The sequence below is a fragment of the Sus scrofa genome, chromosome 6, assembly GCF_000003025.6.
Source record: "Sus scrofa isolate TJ Tabasco breed Duroc chromosome 6, Sscrofa11.1, whole genome shotgun sequence".
In the NCBI taxonomy this organism is placed as follows: Eukaryota; Metazoa; Chordata; class Mammalia; order Artiodactyla; family Suidae; genus Sus; species Sus scrofa.
The window spans coordinates 57,267,048-57,285,621 of record NC_010448.4 but is presented as its reverse complement, the minus strand read 5'-3'; the positions used below and the strand labels follow the sequence as shown (position 1 = coordinate 57,285,621).

The following is an 18,574-nucleotide window of genomic DNA, read 5'->3' as shown; positions in this document are numbered from 1 at the left end:
CAACACGTGCTAAACAGATCTAACTCATCGACAAAGGATTGTGTTCATGAATTTTTTTTTAAAGCAACAAGATTTGAAATTTAACCCTAAAAACCAAAAACCATTAAAAAAAAAAAAAAAAAAAAAAGGACTTCCCATCTTGGCTCAGTGGAAGCGAATCCAACGAGGAACCTACACCACAGCATAGCAACGCCAGATCATAGCTTTGTTTGTGACCTACGCCACAGCTCCTGGCAACCGTGAATCTTTACCTCACGGAATGAGGCCAGGGTTCGAACCTGCATCCTCATGGTTACTAGTTGGGTTCTTAATCCACGGAGGCACAGCAGGAACTCTTACCTCTCTGAGTTATAGTTTTGTTTGCATATATGCCAGGCGTGGGGTTGCTGGATCATAGGGGTGTTTTATATTTAGTTTTTTGAGAAAATTCCATACTGTTTTTCCCTAGTGGGTTTTTTTTTTTTTGACATGTAAAACTTCTTCGTTGATTAGGCTCCTCGTGAAAATTTTGCACAGTCACCGCAGACACAGTCACTGCAGACTCTATACTCCTCCCTTTTGTCCAGCACCAGCGTTGGCCTTTGCAGTTCCCCCGACTTTCTTCATCCTGTTCTTGCGTTCTTTTCTCTGTTTCCTGGAGGTCTTGCTCTTCTCATATAAGCCGTGTCTTGCACGCTTGTGTTTGGGCTCATTTGTCTTTGTGTAATCATCCAAGGAATCATGACTCATGCCAAAGCCAGTTGTCTTGCCACCCCCAAAATGGGTTCTGAATCCAAAGACAAAGATGACATCTGGCGTCCTCTTGTTCATTTTGGCTAGTTTTCCCCAAATTTCTGTCTTAGGTACCGTTGCCTTCCCAGGGTGGAGGACACGGATGACCCTTTGTTTCCCTGGAAGTAGTTGGTTGGTCCTGAACTTCCTGGTCCGGATAGAAGCTGTGTCCTGCATGATGGTGGCTGGCCTTCAAGCCTCCATAGTGGTTGTACCAGATTACATTCCCACTCACAGGGCAGGAGGGCTCCCTTTTCCCCACACCTTCTCCAGCCTTGGTTACTTGTAGACTTACTAATGATGGCCATTCTGACCAGTGTCAGGTGGTGCCTCGTTGTCATTTCGAATTGCGTTATCAGTAGCAACGTTGAGCATTTTTTCCTGTGCCTATTGCCCATCTGTATGTCTTAGGTCTCCTTAGGTCTTCTGCCCATTTTTTGATTGGGTTGTTTGTTTTTTTTTGGTTTTTTTTTTGTCTTTTGTCTCTCTTTTTGTTGTTGTTGTTGTTGTTGCTATTTCTTGGGCCGCTCCCGCGGCATATGGAGGTTCCCGGGCTAGGGGTTGAATCGGAGCTGCAGCCACCGGCCTACGCCAGAGCCACAGCAATGCGGGATCCGAGCCACGTCTGCAACCTACACCACAGTTCACGGCAACGCCGGATCCTTAACCCACTGAGCAAGGGCGGGGACCGAACCCGCAACCTCATGGTTCCTAGTCAGATTCGTTAACCACTGCGCCACGACGGGAACTCCCGGGTTGTTTGTTTTTTGTGTTGTTTAATCGTATGTGTTGTTTGTACATTGTGCAGTTTAAGCCCTTGTTGCTTGCATTGTTTACAACTGTTTTATCCAATTCCATAGGTTCTTTTGTTTACATTAATCTGTAATCTACAACAGCTATTCCATTTATTTATTTATTTATTTATTTAGGTAGTCTGTTTAGGGCCACACCCACGGCATATGGAAATTCCCTAGCCAGGGGTCGAATTGGAGCTGTAGCCACTGGCCTACACCACACAACTCACAGCAATGCTGGATCCTTAACCCACTGAGCGGGGCCAGGGATCGAACCTGCATTCTCATGGATGCTAGTCAGATTTGTTTCTGCTGAGCCATCATGGGAACTCCAAGGAGGATATTTTAGATCATAGTTTTAGATCTATACTCTGGCACCCCCATGCTCTGAAATCTATACCATAGGGCATTTTACAATGACTGTCAGTTTTTCCTTGTCCTGTGGATATTAGTCAATCCCACATAGTGAAGTCGGTCCTTTGATCTGAGATGCTGTCTCCTAGAGCATAGTCCTGATTTTGCCCCCAGTAATACATAACCTGCAACTGTTGCATTGTGCATTTTCTCAGTGGACATTCTTTTTAAACGCAGTGAATTTTATTATCTTTATAGTTGTACAATCATCACCACAACCTAATTTCGAAACATTACCATCACAAATCCCCAGCATATTCCCCCCCACCCAACCTGTCTCCTTTGTAAACATAAGTTTTTCAAAATCTGTGAGTCCATATCTGTTCTGCAAAGAAGTTCATTGTATCCTTTTTTAAGATTCCACATACAAGTGATAGCACCTCATGTTTGTGTCTCACTGTCTAAATTCCCTTAGCATGGTAATTTCTAGGTCTATCCATGTTGCTACAAATGCCATTATTTCATTCCTTTTTATGACTGAGTAATGTTCCATTGTGTATATGTATCACATCTTCAATCACTCCTCTGTTGATGGACATTTAGGTTGCTTCTGTGTCTTGGCTATTGTATATTGTGCTACTATGTATTTTTTTGTGTGTCTTTTGAGGGCTGCACCTGAAGCATATAGTTTCCCAGGCCAGGGATTGAATCAGAGCCATAGCTGCTGGCCTATACCACAGCCAAGGCAATGTAGGATCATTAACCCACTGAGCAAGGCCAGGGATCGAAACCGCATTCTCATGGATGCTAGTCAGATTCATTTCCACTGAGCCACGATGAGAACTCCTGTGCTGCTATGAACACTGGGTTACATGTATCTTTTCAAGTCATGGTTTTCTCTGGATAAATGCCCAGATGTCGGATTGCTAAATTCAATGGTAATTCTATTTTTAGTTTTTTGAGAAATCTCCATACTGGTTTTCATAGTGGCAGCACCAGTTTACATTCCCACCAGCAGCGGGACAGCGTTCCCTTTTCTCCGCACCCTCTCCAGTAGTTATCGTTTGTAGACTTTTTGATGATAGACATTCTGGCCAGTTTAAGTGGTACCTCAGAGTAGTTTTGATTTGCATTTTTGTAATAATCAGTGATGTTGAATATCTTTTCATGTGTTTTTTGGCCATCCAAATCATCTGTTTAGGTCTTCTGCCCATTTTTTGATGGGGTTGGGGGTTTTTTGGGTGTTGAGTTGCAGGAGGTGTTTATATATTTTGCAGATTAATTCCTTGTCATTTGCTTCATTTGCAAATATTTTCTCCCATTCTGGGAGTTGTCTTTTCATTTTTTTTAAGTTTTTTTTTTCTTTTTGTCTTTTTAGGGCCACACCCTCAGCATACGGAGGTTCCCAGGCCGGAGGTCTAATCCGAGCTGTAGCCGCCGGCCTAGCCACAGCTACAGCAACGCCAGATTTGAGCCTTGTCTGTGATCTACACCACAGCTGACGGCAATGCAGGATCCTTGACCCACTGAGCAAGGCAAGGGTTCGAACTTGAAACCTCATGGTTCCTAATCAGATTAGTTTCTGCTGCACCACGATGGGAACTCCCTTTTTTCACTTTGTTTTAGGGTTTCCTTTGCTGTGCAAAAATGTTTAAGTTTAATTAGGTCCCACTTGTTTTTTTGGTTTTTTTTGCCTTTTGCCATTTCTTGGGCTGCTCCCACGGTATATGGAGGCTCCCAGGCTAGGGGTCGAATCGGAGCTGTAGCCACCGGCCTACGCCAGAGCCCCAGCAACGTGGGATCTGAGCCGAGTCTGCAACCTACACCACAGCTCACGGCAACGCCGGATCCTTAACCCACTGAGCAAGGGCAGGGATCGAACCTGCAACCTCATGGTTCCTAGTCAGATTCGTTAACCACTGCACCACGACGGGAACTCCGACTTGTTTATTTTTGTTTTCAATCGTCATTACTCTAGGAGGTAGATCTGAGAAGGTATTGCTGTGGCTTATGTCAGAGAGTGTTTGACCTGTGTTTTTCTCTAAGTGTTTTATAGCATCTGGTCTTATATTTAGATCTTTAATCCATTTTGAGTTTATTTTTGCGTATGCTGTTAGGAAGTATTCTAATTTCATTCTTTTACATGTAGCTGCCCATTTTTCCCAGCACCACTTATTGAAGGGGCTGTCTTTTCTCCATTGTATATTCTTGACTCCTTTGTCATAGATTAGTTGACTGTAGGTGTGTGGGTTTGATTCTGGGCTTCCTATCCTGTTCCACTGATCTATATTTCTGGTTTTTGTGCCAGTACCATACTGTTTTTATGACTTTAGCTTTGTAATATAGTCTGAAGTCAGGGAGCTGGATTCCTCCAGCTCCAGGGCCTGGTTCAGGAAAGCACAACACTTGGGCTAGGTCATATTGTCCTCATCTTATTTCTGGTGGAAGTGTCCCAGGAAGGCTCCACGATGCAGCTCCAAAGAGAAGGCACCAAATAATGCAGGTTGGACTCTCTGGATATTTTGTTTTGAGACAGTATAACCATCCTCCAGCTTTTTTTCCACAGAAAGTTCCAATGCTGCTGGTCAAGTGGGATGACCTCAGGGTCTTCACAGAAATCTGTGTCTCTTTGGCCACGCAGCCACCTCCTTGACAGGAAAGAGTGGCAATAAAATATTTTTAAAATAAAAAAATTTGCACTTTAAAAAATTATGCTGCTGCATACTTTATAGTGTCTCAGTGTCACATGTTGCCAATTCTCCTGACATTTCAAGCTTTTTCATTATTATTAATTTGTCATGTTTCCGTGGGAAAATAAAGTAAATTTGCACATCCTCAAACTGGTGCCGAAACATCGGCCACCTCTGAACACCGATGCCAAATAGAAATGCGGAGACAGAGTTGGAGGAAACACAAAAAGTAGCTTGAATTGCCAAGCAAAGAGGGGAACACAGCAGGCTAGTGCCTCAAGGACTGTGCCCCCTTCCAAAGGCGGTAGTCAGGAATCTTAGAGTGTTGGAGAGGCCGGGGCGTGATGAGGTCCCAAACGTTTTCCTGATTGTAGGTGGTGAGATAACTGAGAGTCAGCATCATCAACCTTCTGGTTCCAACCTGTCTGGGGTCTACATGCTTGTGGGCAGCATCCCGTTGATGTTTTCTTCCCAGTGGGGGCTTTGGCACCTGCGAGAGAGCTTCAAGGACATAGCGCAGAATATTATCTACAGCCTTTGAAGAATGGAAGGTCCTTGACTTTGTTGAATGGCTGAATTTTTATTACTGTTTCCTTTTTTCTCTGTATTTTTTTCACTTCTCTGATTAAATTGGTTTTTGACTAAAGTTTTTCTATAGATACAAAGGCAGATGGCGGATATGAGTGCGGCGTCCACTCTGGGAAAAGGCCTCACAGCATCCCATTTAGTTACCACACCCGGGTTAAATGTTAACTTTATTTATTTGTCTTTTTGCCTTTTCTAGGGCCACTCCCACGGCATACGGAAGTTCCCAGGCTAGGGATCCAATCAGGGCTGTAGCCACCGGCCTATACCACAGCCACAGCAACACGGGTTCCAAGCTGTATCTGCAACCTACACCATAGCTCACGGCAACGCCGGATCCTTAACCCACTGAGCAAGGCCAGGGATCGAACCTGCCACCTCATGGTTCCTAGTCAGATTCGTTAACCACTGAGCCATGACAAGAACTCCTTAAATGTTAACTTTAATTGTGTGGGGCTCATTCTGGTTTCCTCCTCGTGTTTCATTGCTCTGTGTCTGTCCCACAAAAAATCCCTCATGGGCTGATTTTACTGTCACAATATTAAAAATCTTGATATCACTTGTCCTGATTCTACCCAAGTTGCATGCTGAAATGCATAGCCTCCTGGATCACTAGATAAAACGTTCATGCAAATATGTGATTATATCTGTGGCATGGGATTTCCTAGTCCTGTAACATTACAACTTAATGTTCTAAACATTTGGCATACATTCTCAAGCTGAGTTTCATGTGGAACTAGCATGTTCACACTCTGTTGGAGTTCCCATCGTGGCTCAGTGGTTAACAAATCCGACTAGGAATCATTAGGTTGTGGGTTCAATCCCTGGCCTTGCTCAGTGTGTTAAGGATCCGGCGTTGCCATGAGCTGTGGTGTGGGTTGCAGATGCGGCTCGGATCCTGCATTAATGTGGCTGTGGAGTAGGCAGACAGCTACAGCTCCAATTAGACCCCTAGCCTGGGAACCTCCAAATGCCATGGGTGTGGCCCTGAAAAAGAAAAAACAAAACAAAACCAAAAACCACGTTCACACAGTGTTAATTTTAGGAAACATGTGCTAAATAGATCTAAGTTGTCAATGAAGGGGTGTTTTCATAAAGTTGTTTAATGCCACAAATATTTATTTTCTATTTTTTCAATTTATGGCCACCCCTGCAGCATATGGAAGTTCCCAGGCTAGGGGTCCAGTTGAAGGTACAGCTGCCTAAGCCACAGCCAAGGCAACGCTGGATCTGAGCACCATTGGCAACCTACACTGCAGCTTGCGGCAACACCGGATCCTGAACCCACTGAGAAAGGCCAGGGATCGAACCTGCTACTTCATGGATAATAGGTTCGGGAACTCCTGCCACAACCATTTCAGTTCAGGATTCTGAGAGGGTTCATTGTATTCGCATCACAAATTTAAAATCCTCTTTGTCAGATAGCACATTTTTTATTTGTGAGTCACGGACCACCTGTAAATCAATGACTGAAAAGAAGGAAGTTTATCTTTTTCTCATAAGAGGAAGTCTGGAGGGTGCTGAATGCGGTGCATTGGGTCCCCTGCCCCTAATTCCTCCATGGATACTTGTTGTTCACTTTCCTTCTGAGCACCAAGGCTGTTTAATGTCTAAGAAGGATGAAGGTTGAGAGCAGAACATTTTTCATTTTTAGATTTTGTCTGGTTTTGATGGAAACTTTGATCTCACATGGTTTGCCCAAACTTTAGCTGCTCATGTTAAGTGGCCACCATCATTTTAATAAGACATATGAATTTTTCAATTTCACATTTCCACATCAAGAACGGAGAAAAGGGAAAAGATGTTAAGAACAGATTATATATCGCTGGAAGTTTGTTTTGTTTTGTTTTGTTTTTGGCTGCAGCGTACATACATAAGCTTGATGCACCAGACCGAAGATTGAACGCAGGCCTCAGCAGTGATGAGTCCTAACCACTAGACCACCAGGGAACTCCCCAGAGTTTGATCTTTTTTCCGAGATTATAATAGAGATGATGGGTGCTTACTAAACTTACTCAGATAATTATTTCAATATGTGAAATTGAAAACATCATGCTGTACAACTTAAAGTCATACAGTGATTATGTCAAGCACATCCCAACAAAACAAGGGTGGGTGGATGAGGTTTTAAAAGTCAAAATGAGGAGTTCCCGTCGTGGCTCAGGGGTTAACGAATCCAACAAGGAACCATGAGGTTGTGGGTTGGATCCCTGGCCTTGCTCAGTGGGTTAAGGATCAGGCGTTGCCATGAGCTGTGGTGTAGGTCGCAGACGTGGCTCAGACCCCGAGTTGCTGTAGGCTGGTGGCTACAGCTCCAATTCGACCCCTAGCCCTGGGAACCTCCATATGCTGCGAGAGCGGCCCAAGAATTGGCAAAAAGACAAAAAATAATAATAAATAAAATAAATAAAATCAGAGTCAAAATGAGTTACCATTGTGGCTCAGTGGTTAACAAACCCTACTATCATCCATGAGGACGTGGGTTTGATCCTTGGCGTTGCTCAGTGGGTCAAGGATCCGGCATTGCCATGAGCAGTGGTGTAGGTTGCAGACTCCGCTTGGATCCCACATTGATGTGGCTCTGGAGTAGGCTGGCAGCGGCTACAGCTCTGATTGGACCCCTAGGCTGGGAACTCCATATGATGCAGGTGGGGCCCTAAAAAGACCAAAAAAAGGAAAAAAAGTCACAATGATAGCAAAAGAAAGAACAACGCAATTTATAACTTTTTTAAACATGTATTGCATTTTTTAAAGCAATGGTTAGTGATGGAAATTAACACATGCCTTAGCTCTCCAGTCTCAGACCCCCGGTGTTGTCCCTGAGTCTCTGGAACTGAATGTGTGTTGAGTTGGCCTCTTGGCTGAATGAGAAATAGAAAATAAATGGTGTTCTGTAATTTGTCAGCATGAAATGGCACACTCTACCCAGGGAGAGTTTTGCATTTGTCATTCTAGTGTGTAATACAGAGACACATCCAGCTCTTTTCCTTAAGCTGGGTTAAATTTTAACTGCAGGAAGTTTTCCCTGATCCAACCACTGCTGACAGCAGCCACTTGGAGACCACGTTCCCAAACACTGCATTGTTTGAGCCTCACAAGCAGGACTTGCTAGCAACCTACTGACAAAAGCACCTTTTATTGGAATTCCCTTCGTGGATCATGGTAACGACCCCGACTAGGATCCATGAGGATGCAGTTTCGATCCCTGGCCCCGCTCAGTGGGTTAAGGATTCGGTATTGCAGTGAGTTGTGGTGTAGGTCGCAGATGCGGCTTGGGTCTCATGTTGCTGTGGCTGTGGTTTAGGTCAGCAGCTGCAGCTCCAATTAGACCCCCTAGCCAGGGAGATTCCATGTGCCTCAGGTGCAGACCCCAAAACAAATACCATTTATTGAAACTTAACTTGTTAGGTGGAAACATCTTAGCTTTTAACATAAGTGGTCCACACAACTATTACATTTTTACTCAAAACGGTTCCAGACAGCAACATATTGGGATTAATTTCAAAATACTGGGGAGCATCCTATGCTTCCGCCCCCTGCCCTGCTCTCCCGGTCCTCAATCCGTAGACCAGGCTCCCTCCTCGCTCCGCCCCTCATCTGTAGCGCCCCGCCCAGGCCCCGCCCCGGAAGTTGGATCTCTAACGCTAACGGAACCGGAAGTGGAGCGCGGAGAGGAGGTATTGCTGCTATGTTTCTCCTTCGCAGTGGAAGTTTCTTGGGCCTCTGGGCAGTGCCGGCCGCCCGGAGAGGCCGCGTCCTCGCCCTGGTCCTGGGATTCGGGAGCCCGCCCTCTCCTGAGACACCCTCCCTGCAGCCCCTCTGTCCTCGCGGTTCCTCAGGCCGGTCCTTCTGTCCCGCAGGCCTCCCTTAAGCAGTCAGCCCTTCCCCGCACCCCGCGGCGGGGGAGGCGACCTCGGCCCTCGTGTGACACCCGGTGTTCTAATGTCCCAAATTTCACCCCTTTGGAAAATGTTCTTTTCTGGTAGGCGGACATCCTTTTCTTTTTTTCTTTTGCCTTTTTAGGGCCGCATCCACGGCATATGGAGGTTCCCAGGCCATCGAATCAGAGCTACAGCTGCCAGCCTACACCACAGCTCACAGCAACGCCAGATCTTTAACCCACTGAGCGAGGCCAGGGGTCGAACCCTCAACCTCATGGTTCCTAGGCGGATTCATTTCCGCTGCACCAAGACGGGAACTCCCGGACATCCTTTTCAATCGGCATCTCTGTAAATACGTGGGCGAGGGGGATCAGGGGAAGCAGAGACTGAGAAATGCAAAAACTGAAAAGGAGAAAAGACCAAGGGAGAACCGATGGGGACTTAGAGGAAGCGAGGCACTTAACACGAGACGTGAAATGAAATAGATTTACCTTTGAAAGTAGCAGACGAATAAAATGTAGAAGTAAATAAAAAAGCTGGATCTCCAGGTACTGGAGAGCAACTTAGAGGGAGCGCTGGACCAGCGGTAGGAGGGGGTTCGTCATTGGTGAGGCACTTCACAAGGGGAGACTGGGGAGAGGACAAAAGAGGCAGAACCAGGGCCTTCATAGCATGGCGATGCTGAGACAGCAAGAAAGGAAATCCAGTGACTGGAAGAGCAGAGGAAAAGAGAGCAGTATGGACGCATAGCCTCCTGGGGCCCCAGAGAGTGGAGAGGGAAAGAGTGTAACAGGGAGAGAAGGGCTGTGAGCTGGAGGCCAGAGAGCGAGGAGAGTTGAAAAAAGAGGCACAAATATATGGATTTTTAGGACAATCAGGAAGATGGGGAAAGAGCATTAGGAGGGGGAACAAGTTGCAGATTGGGGCAGGGAAGAAATAGGGCAGAAACAGCAGTAGAGCAGAGGGGAACAAAAGAGAGAGACAGACGAACTAGGGAGCTAAGGAGAATGAAATGGAAACACAATAGTGCAGGTAGTACAAGGGTAACTGGATCCAAGTGAATGGTCACTTATGTCTTTTGAGAGTGCAAACCTTAGAGTAATACAGGGAAAATTTCAGAGATTGTTTTGTGGGTTCCCTTTGGTATTTTCTAGTATTTTGTGTTGCAGATAAAGAAGGTTTCAGGTGTACTATGAACAATAATTTGGAGTGATTCTTTGGGAAATGTTGGGTTCTTACTGTGGTATGTGTACAAGTGGAAACAGCTTTCTTTTATACATAGCTTTTCAAGAGGAAGGGATACTCACCACTATGCTAATGAAGATGGCTATATGTAGTTTTTTGAGGTGACAGTATTTGTGTGTGGTCCCTGGGAATATAAATAATGGTGTTTTTTGTCTAGTGTTCCCTGGAGTGTCTTCATATGTATTTTTCCCTCTAGCATGATTTGTTAGAATTTGGAGTGGAGTGCCCATCATGGCACAGTGGAAACGAATCCAACTAGGAACCATGAGGTCTCAGGTTCAATCCCTGGCCTCACTCAGTGGGTTAAGGATCTGGCGTTGCCATGAGCTGTGGTGTAGGTCACACATGTGGCTCGGATGTGATGTTGCTGTGGCTGTGGTGTAGGCCAGCAGCTGTAGCTCCAATTGGACCCCTAGCCTGGGAACTTCCATATGCCATGGGTGTGGCCCTAAAAAGCAAAAAAAAAAAAAAAAAAAAAAAAAAAAAAGAAGAAGAAGAAGAATTTGGAATACTTTCTTATATTTCCTAGCAGGATTAGTGGATCATAAGGGGTTTTAGCAAGACTGTGTTGGATTCCATGAGAGTTTGTAAGGTCATTTGAGTCCAGATGGGAAATTATTACGCTTCAAATGGCAGAAGGTTTTCATCAGGGCAATTCTGCTAGGTTATGTGTCTGTGGACAGAACTTGAGAGGGACCATTAAGTTTCAAGGCTGTTCCAAGAATCAGAGAGCCAGCAACCCCACAGTGACCTGCAGCCCAGGTGTAGGCTGGCAGCTGCAGCTCCCATCGACCTCTAGCCTGGGAACTTCCATATGCCTTGGGTGCAGCCCTGAAAATTAAAAAAAAAAAAAACAAAATGCATTGTGCTGACTGTAATTAGTCATACTATGTTTCTGTATACCTGGAATTTGCTGAGTGTGTAACACTTAAGTGTTCTTAGCACACAAAAATTAGATGGTAGTTGTAAGCTGATGGAAGTGTAAATTACTGTGATTACGACACAGTGTATGAGAACTGTCTAGATACTTATTGCAACAGAACAAAGGGTGGGAAAAAATGTATACATGTAAGAGTAACTTGGTTGTACAGTGGGAAAAAAATTAAAATAAATAATAACACAGTGTATATACAGGTGTCAAATAATCACATTGTATGCCTCATATGTACACCATTGTTTTTCATTAATTATACCTCTGTAAAGCTAGAAAAGAAAAAGAAAGTGGGAGGTGTGCCAACTTGCCTCCTCTGAGCTGTGCTCAACCCAGGCTTCATATTAGACTGATGACAGGTTTTGCATATACACCTTCTGTGCCTTCTGACCAGCAATTTCTCTTCCTATAGCCAGTGTGGGGTCCAACCTTAATAATGTTTAAGGTCCTCCGGGTGATTCCAGTCCGGATCCATCCTTGAGCAGCAAGGCTCTGCCTCCTCCCAATCCTGAGGGCTGAGATCTGGGCTGAGGGGGCGGGGGCTCTGCTCTGCACGGGGGATGGAGCAGGGCTGGTCTGTGACCTGCAGGGGGTTGTGGGGTCCAGCTGAGGTGCCCACGGCTGCAGTGTGGGTGAGGGCCTCACCAGGAGGGGAGCATGATCTCAAGAGAGTGTGGGCACCCTCCCCTCTTGGTCTCTGTGTGGGAGTTTCCTGTCCTGAGTCCCTCCTGGGACCGTGGCCAGCAGAGGCCTGTCTCTTCCACATGGTGAGCTCTCCCCTGTGTGTGTGGTTGTGGCTCCGGAAGGGGGCATGTTAATCCTAAACATTAAACACCGAGTTGAAGGACTGATTTCAAAGACTCACTTAGCTTGAGGAAGAAGCCTGGAAGAGGAGGGAGAGGAAATAGAGGTGTCAGGAAGGGCTCTTTCTCAGTAAAATCACATTCTCATTGGATTCTCCTTGAACTGCCCTCTTTAGCCTCGCTAATCTTGTCTGACTCTGAAGTATCCTGCCTGACACCTGTACATTCACACTCTCCCAGGCTCATTTTTCATACTCTGTCCCTTTTGATGTTATAGTAAATAGGATTGTTTTCTAACTTTGTTTTGAAATTATTCATGGTGGATAGAATGTTGCTATTTTGTAGATAGGTGCATTTGTGTCATATTTTAGATTCCACATATAAGTGATATTACATGGTGTCTGTCTTTCTCTTTCTGACTTACTTGACTTAGTATGAGACTCTCTAGTTGCATTCATGTTGTTGCAAATGGCATTCATTTTTTTTTTTTTTGTCTTTTTAGGGCCCCACACATGACATATGGAGGGTCCCAGGCTAGGGGTCAAATCAGAGCTGTAACCGCTGGCCTATGCCACAGCCACCGCAACGCCAGATCTGAGCTGCATCTGTGACCTATACCACAGCTCAGGGCAACACTGGATCCTTAACCCACTGAGCAAGGCCAGGGACCAAACCTGCGTCCTCATGGATGCTAATCAGATTCGTTTCCACTGAGCCACAACAGGAACTCCTATTTCATTATGATTTAGTGGTATTCAATTGCACATATGTACCACATCCTCTTCTTCTTCTTTTTTTTTTTTTTTTCTTTGCCTTTTCTAGCGCCGCACCTGCAGCATATGGAGGTCGAATCGGAGCTATAGCTGCTGGCCTACACCACAGCCACAGCAACGCCAGATCTGAGTAGAGTCTGCGACCTACACCACAGCTCATGGCAACGCAGGATCCTTAACCCACTGAGCGAGGCCAGGGATCCAACCCACAACCTCATGGTTCCTTGTCGGATTTGTTAACCACTGAGCCACAACGGGAACTCCTGTACCACATCTTCTTAATCCATTCACCTGCTGATGGATATTTAGATTGCTTCCATGTCTTTGCTATTGTGCACCGTACTGCTAGGAACACATGGGTACATGTATCCTTTTGAATTGTAGTTTTGGCCAGATATATGCCCAGGAGTGGGATTTCTGGGTCATATGGTAGTTCTGTATTTAATTTTCTGAGGAACCTCCATAGTGATTTTACCAATTTACATTCCTGTCAACAGCGTAGGAGCGTTCCCTTTTCTCCACCCTCTCCGGCATTTGTTATTTGGTAGACTTATTAATGACAGCCATTCTGACCAGTGAGAGGTGGTACCTCATAGCAGTTTTGATTTGCATTTCTCTTAATTATCAGTGATGTTGAGCATTTTTTCATGTACCTGTTGGCCATCCATATGTCTTCTTTGGAGGAATACCTATTTCCGTCTTTCCTCCTTATTGATCTTTTATTTCCACGGGTATATAAAACTAGAGAATTGAATTATCATACTAATATTATTCTGTCTATTTTTCTTTTTGTCGATGTTTGCTTCATTTTGGGGGGAGTTCCAGTGCTAGATGTATCTGTCTTTATAATGGTCATATCTTCTAGCTGAATTGACTTTTATCATTATGGAATATCCTTTGTCTCTTGTGTCCATTTTTGGCTTTATCTGAGATAACACAGTCACCCTGCTCTCTTTAGGATGGCACAGCCTTGCCAAACTTTCACTTAGAGCCTTTCCTTCTCCTTAAACCCCTTTACTGACCCCCCCTCCCTCCAGCCTCCTATGTCAGCCTCATGTAAAGTCCTCTTGTGTGAGGTGGATCCAAACCCCCCAGCTCATGCCCCCTCACCACCTGGACAGCTTGTCCAGGCATTCTGGAGCCCGCCCTCTCCTGAGACACCCTCTCTCCAGCCGCTCTGTCCTGGCAGCTCCTCAGGCCAGTTCTTCTGCCCCAGAGGCCTCTCCTGCGCAGTCAGCCCTTCCCTCACCCCGTGTCTGCAACCTACACCACAGCTCACAGGAACGCCAGATCCTTAACCCACTGAGCGAGGCCAGGGATCAGCAACGCCAGATCCTTAACCCACTGAGCGAGGCCAGGGATCGAACCCGCAACCTCATGGTTCCTAGTCGGATTCGTTTCCGCTGCACCATGACGGGAACTCCTATGTCAATAAAACTTTAAAAATTTTAAAAACAAAAACAAAAAACTAGTGCCTGGAAGAGCAGAGGAAGAAAGAGCAAGTAGGAAGCATAGCCACGTGGGGTGCCGTAGCGTGGGGAGGAAAGGATTGTAGCAGGGACAGAGTGTGGGCTTAGAAGTGATTCTCAGCATTAAAAAGCATCTGTTTAACTTCAAAACTTTGAAGATTGACTTCAGAAGACTTTCTTAGCCTGAAGAAGAAGCCCTGAAGAGGAGGAATACGAAGGAAATGGAGTCAGGAATGGCTCTTTCTCAGGTAAAGTCATATTCTCATTTAATTATCAGTCTGACTTCCTGAAATGCCATTGTTTGGACTCGCTAACTCGCCTGAACTACCACAGGATGCCGTCTTGGGCAGGGCTTGTCACCCATGGATTGGAGATAGGGTGTCAGTGCTATTGGTCAGCAGGGTTTTTTTAAATTTTTTTAATCGCCACACCTGTCACATAAGGAAGCTCCCAGGCTAGGGGTCAAATTGGAGCTGCAGCTGCCAGCCTATACCACAAACACAGCCACGCCAGATCTGAACCTCATTTGCAGCCTACACTGAAGCTCATTTCAATGCCAGATCCTTTAACCCACTAAAGGAGGCCAGGGATCACACCTGCATCCTCATGGATACTAGCTGGGTTCTTTTATTTTTGTCTTTATAGGTCCACACCCATGGCATATGGAGATGCCCAGGCTAGGGGTTGAATCAGAGCTACAGCCACTGGCCTATGCCACAGCCAAAGCAATGCCAGATCTGAGACACATCTGCGACCTACACTGCAATTCACACCAACCCCAGATCCTTAACCCACTGAGCTGGGCCAGGATCGAACCCTCATCCTCATGGATACTAGTCAGGTTCATTACCACTTACCCACAACAGGAACTCCAATTCATTTGTTTTCATGTTTTGGTTTTGGTTTTGTTTTTCCATACCTGTGAGATATGGAAGTTCTGGGGGCCAGGGACAGCGCCACAGCAGTGACAATGCTGGATCCTTAACTGCTTAGCCACCAGGGAACTCCTATTCTTTTGGTTGATGGCTTGGTAGGACTTTCCGTCCTTTGTTGAATGTGGTGCAGACAGCATACATCCTTTTCTTTTCCTGATCTGAGAGGAAGACCTTTGATCACAGAATATAATGGTAGTTGAGTTCTTTTCATATTTTTACATTGAAGTAGTTTACTGTTTCTATTTTTTGAGGGCTTTTATCTTGAATGGTTACTGAATTTTGTCAAGTGCTTTAATTCTGCATGAATTGAAGAGAATGGCTGTTTTTTTCCCCCTTTATTCTGTTATAATGTTTAAAAAACATTTCTGGGAGTTCCTGTCACGGCTCAGTGGTTAACAAATCCAACTAGGAACCATGAGGTTGCGGGTTCGATCCCTGGCCTCACTCAGTGGGTTAAGGATCCAGTGTTGCCGAGAGGTCACAGACACGGCTTGGATCCAGGGTTGCTGTGGCTCTGGTGTAGGCGGGCGGCTACAGCTCCAACTAGACCCCTAGCCTGGGAACCACCATATGCCACGGGTGTGGCCCTAGAAAAGAACCAAAAAAATAAAAATAAAAAATAAAAAACATTTCTGGGCATTCCCGTCATGGCTCAGTGAAAACAATCTGCCTAACTGTGCGTTAAGGATCTGGTGTTGCCAACCTATGCCGATGTGGCTCAGATCCCGCGTTGCCGTGGTGTAGGATGGTAGCTACAGCTCCAATTCAACCCCTACCCCAGGAACTTCCATATGCCACAGGTGTGGCCCTAAAAAAAGACAAAAAGAAAAAACAAATAAATAAAAGGCATGAATAAATGTTTAACATTGAATTCACCAAAAGTAATACTTCCACCAGGGTTATGAAACTTTGCAGCCAGAATTGGTCGTAATTACTGCAAATTACAATCAAAAACCACTTGGTTTGTTGACCTTTATTTCATTTTCCTATATTGTTTCATTTCTCTCTCATCTAATTTTTCCTCAATCTTTTTCTTCTTTCTTTGCTTTTTTCAGCCACGAAGTGTCTTGATGTGGGGTCTTCGTTCCCAGACTAGGGATTGAACCTGGGCCACAGCAGTGAACCTTACAAATCCTAACCACAAGACCACCAGGGAGTTCCTTTCACCTTTTTCTTTCCACGAAATTGGTTTAGTTTTTTTGTTTCTACTTCCAGGTATTGAATAAATATATTTCTCATCCGTGTTCGCATTTTTTGTTGTAAGAATTTAGCTGCGTAGACTTCCTTTTTGTGTAGTTTTAACTGTATGTTACAATTTTGAGTATGTTGTGTTATTTTCACTTAGATATGTAAAGTTTCCTTGTCATTTCCTTCACATAGTGGTTGTTAAGACTGAATTGTTGGCGTTCTCTGGTGGTGCAGTGCAGTATTTGGCATTGTCACTGAGGTGGCTCGAGTCACGGCTGTGGCGCATTTTCAGTCCCTGGCCCAGGAACATCTGCATGTCGTGGGTGTGGCCCGGGGGGGAAGAAAATACAAGAATGCATTGCTTAATTTTTACCTTTTTGGAATTTTTATGTTTTCCTTATGCTAATTATCTGAAGTTTGATTTCATTGTGTATAGAGTTGTTTTTTTTTTTTTTTACGATCTCAGGCTTCTTAAATGCTAAGACTTGTTTTGCAGCCTGACATGTGGTGTGTCCTGGAGAATATTTCACGTGTTCACAAGCAGCATTTGTTTTCTGCTCTTGTGTGGGGGGTGATCTGTTTGGTACAATGGGCCTACAGTATTGTTTAAGTGATGGTTTCCTTTTGGTCCTCACTTCCAGACAGACGTAAAATGGGGTGTTGAAGTCTTACACAATTAGCTATACTGCTGTTTTTCTCTCATTTCTGTTAGCTTGCTACCTTTTCTGTTACTCTTTGCTACCTACTGTATGCTAGATGTATACCTATTTGTAATTGTTCTCTCTTCTTGGCGAATTGACCCTTTTATGATTGTATAATGTCCTTTCTCTCTCATGTCGGTTTTTTCCTCCTTAGATTTTTTTTTTCTTCTTTTTTTTTTTTTAGGGCCGCACCAGCAGCATACGAAAGTTCCCAGGCTAGGGGTTGAATTGCTCCAATTCAGAGCTGCAGCTGCCGGCCTGTGCCACAGCCACAGCCACATGGGATCCGAGCTACATCTGTGACCTACACCACAACTCACGGCAACGCCACATCACTGATGGACTGAGCGAGGCCAGGGACCACACCCGCATCCTCATGGATACCGGTCAGGTTCGTTCCCACTGTGTCACGACGGGAACTCCATCCCCTTAGATTTTTTGACTGATAATATGAAGTCATCTCTGCTTTTTTTTTGTCTTTTGTCTTTTTAAGGCCACACCCGCATCACATGGAGGTTACCAGGCTAGGGGTCCAATTGGAACTGTAGGTGCTGGCCTATACCACACCCACAGCAATGCCAGATCTGAGCCGTGTCTGCGACCTAGACCACAGCTCATGGCAAGGCTGGATCCTTAACCCACTGAGCGAGGCCAGGGATCGAACCCGCAACCCCATGGTTCCTAGTCAGATTCGTTAACCACTGCGCCAAGATGGGAACTCCTATCTCCGCTTTCTTTAGGGTGTAATATGTTTCTTCACCTTTTCACGTTTAGCTTTTCCATGTCCTTAGATCTTCGAATGTCAGCAGTTCCGACTCTCTGACACTGCTTTGTGTCTGACTGGCTCTCTTTCACTCCCGTCATGTCCTCTGGCTGTCCCTGCACAGGGCACAGTGGTGAGAGGCAGGAGCCCCAGCCACCCCTCTATCTGTACTGTAATGTCAAAGGGAAGGCATCGAGAGTTTCTCTCTGACCCTGATGTTCGTGAAATGTTCTTGCTTAATTACAGTATTTCTTAGTGATTTTTTAATGTTCCAATAAGTTTTTAACTTTACCATTGTAATAATTTTTTTTGTCTTTTTTTCTTTTTATATTTTAGGTCCGCCCCCACGGCATATGGCTGTTCCCAGGCTAGAGGTCTAATCAGAGCTGCAGAGCCACAGCAACGCAGGATCCGAGCTGCGTTTGCGACCTACACCACAGCTCACAGCAATGCCAGATCCTTAACCCACTGAGCGAGGCCAGGGATTGAACCTGCAACCTCATGGTTCCTAGTCGGATTCGTTTCCACTGCGCCAGGAGGGGAAGTCCTGTAATAATTTTTTAATCTGTTAAATTAAGGTATAATAGTAATAACTTTTCTAATTTTGAAGCAGTGTTTTATTGGTGGAATACACAAACTCCTTCACACTTGGGAAATGTGTTTGTATTTAAGGGACAGATGGCACTGAATG

The 18,574-nt window shown here is 45.1% G+C and overlaps 1 pseudogene; it reads right to left on the bottom strand.

Annotated features, from left to right (window-relative positions):
* LOC110261302 lies at positions 360–1,257 on the bottom strand (annotated as a pseudogene).